This window comes from Lathyrus oleraceus, chromosome 6 (assembly GCF_024323335.1).
Source record: "Lathyrus oleraceus cultivar Zhongwan6 chromosome 6, CAAS_Psat_ZW6_1.0, whole genome shotgun sequence".
In the NCBI taxonomy this organism is placed as follows: Eukaryota; Viridiplantae; Streptophyta; class Magnoliopsida; order Fabales; family Fabaceae; genus Lathyrus; species Lathyrus oleraceus.
The window spans coordinates 368,771,319-368,773,825 of record NC_066584.1 but is presented as its reverse complement, the minus strand read 5'-3'; positions in this window follow the sequence as shown (position 1 = coordinate 368,773,825).

The following is a 2,507-nucleotide window of genomic DNA, read 5'->3' as shown; positions in this document are numbered from 1 at the left end:
TACACTCTTTCTTTCTCCATTGTTCTTCTCTTTTCGTTATTATTGTGTGGGTAGTTACAATCTTGTTCATCAAGATTGATTGAAATTCTCCATAGATTTTGGAGAAATCCTACAAGAACACTGTATGTTGTATACATCTTGGTGGAGATAAAGTCCCCTATCATGCCAATAATACTGTTAACATCACCAAATGCTATTCAATTCTATTCTCAATTTTAAAAATTAAAATACACAAGTTTCTCTAAGTGTGTTTGAATGAACTTTAATAAAAAAATTTTTTTTGAAAGAATTTAAAATGATTTGATTAAAATTTATTATTTGAATAAAAAATATAAAAAATTATTAAAATAATATAAGTTTATAAAATATTTAGTTCATATTAAATTTAAGAAATTTCAAATAACGTTCGAGAAGAAAAAATTTAAAAGTTCTCATTCAATCTATACAAGTGAATGTTAAATTATTTTTTGTTAATTTTTTAAATCTTACAAAACGGTTATCATATTTTATGAAAATTTTAATTCACCCTCAAATTTTTTTAAAATTTGCAATAAATCTCTATAATTTTAAAATTTTACAAATTCATCCCTTTAAATTTTCAAAATTGCAATAGCTCTCTAATAATTTTCAAATTACAAATGCATTCCTTTAAATTTTCAAAATTGAAAATTAGTTCCTGTTTTTATATTTCAAATTTTGTCCAAAATTTTTAATATTATCGAAAATGATTCCAAAAATTTAACAATAAATCATTTTAATACATCATTCAAACATAATAATTTAAGAATACATAAATTTCAATTAAATTATTTAAATTTTTAATTTTTTAATTTTTTTAAATTTTTAGAATTTTTAAATTTTTTTAATTACTTTAACCACACTCTAAATTATTATTTAAAGAATCAACGGAAATAGTACTTTTTTACTACGGGATTGCTTAACCATATGCTTTCAATTTTGGAGTACAGGATGAAGAAGGAAACTCCTTACTAGAGCTGTGAACTAAACCCAACTTTTCTAGCCCTACTTACTGTTCCTTTCAATTATGGGTCATTTAGTGAGTGAATCTTTCATGGAATATTCTTTCTCCACCTCCAATATGTCTTTTAGAGACTCTTTAGAATGTCATTATTGCCCTTTTCTCCACCTCCAATATTGAAGGGTCCTTTTGAACAAAATATATATACAAATCTATAGTTTTCTCCTTATCCCTTTTCATTAGGTTTGCAAGTCTAAACTTTAAACTCAATATTACAATTTATTTATAATGATGTAACAATATATTAAGTAAGTTTAATTATGTTTAGTTTTATAATGTTTGTCATTTTCATTATTTTATATCAACTAGAATGATTTTAAAAAGATCATCTCAAAATATATTTTCATTACCACTAGAAGGATGCTTCTTAACCCATGATGAAGGTCATCCACTCCAAAATGATAGTAAATAATTTATAATTGAGCTGTTTTGAATTTTTTTTAGAGAACTCTCATCCGTTAATTATTTCTCATTTTCATTCAAAGTTATAAGAAAAATGGGGCAGACAAAAACTTCTACAGCATGGTAAGATAGCTTAACATGCCTATGCCTATGTTCGCAGAGAGAAATCACAAGTATTTTAAATTGACGTAGACTAGTCGTCTCAACCTTAGGGTTCTTAATATGACCCAAGGTAGTCGACTCAGACACATACAGATATATCATCCTCACCACTATAGACTAAGGCTGGATCTCAATCTTAGCCATATATATGATCACATTTTATGTTTTATGGAAAATCTTGTTCTTGTTTTTAACCTCAAATTGTGCCTCAGGCACTAGCTTCCGTATCACTTGGTTTTCTCGAGGTTCCACCAGATCTATATGTGCAACCGTTTTAAGAGGACTATGTTGCTCTTTGTATATGGAGAATCGAGATAGATATATAATTTAATGTTGATGTATTAAGTATATGATTAAAAATAACATATGTATTGTTTGCATACACAACTTCTTTTCTGCAGTTTTGTGACACATTAAAGTGTGGCAGTTAGGGGTATTCATGCGTGTAGATCAACCCACAAATTCACAAATCCAAATCGAACCAACTCGTTGTTTATATGAACCCGTTCAAATACATGTAAAAATTGAGTCAACTCGTATAACCCGTGAGTGATTGGTTCGGTCTTTGAATTTGAATTTTAGAACTTGTGAACCCATTAACCTATCTGATGACATCATGACATGGAATTCATATTCTCGTTATTATTAGTACTATTATTTAAATTATTAAAATATTTAATAAAACCATTTTAACATTAGTTATTACTTTATTAAAAAAACATAAGATAAATTTTATATTATGATTATTATAGGGAACATACTCTTTGTAGTGTATATTTTATGTAACGGAATCTGAACCCTTAATTTATTTATACTTTATTTGATCTTTATTTTATTTGATTGGGGAGAAACTCATTTTAACAAAGGGTGGAGATGTGCTATGAATATTCTTTAGAGAAAAATT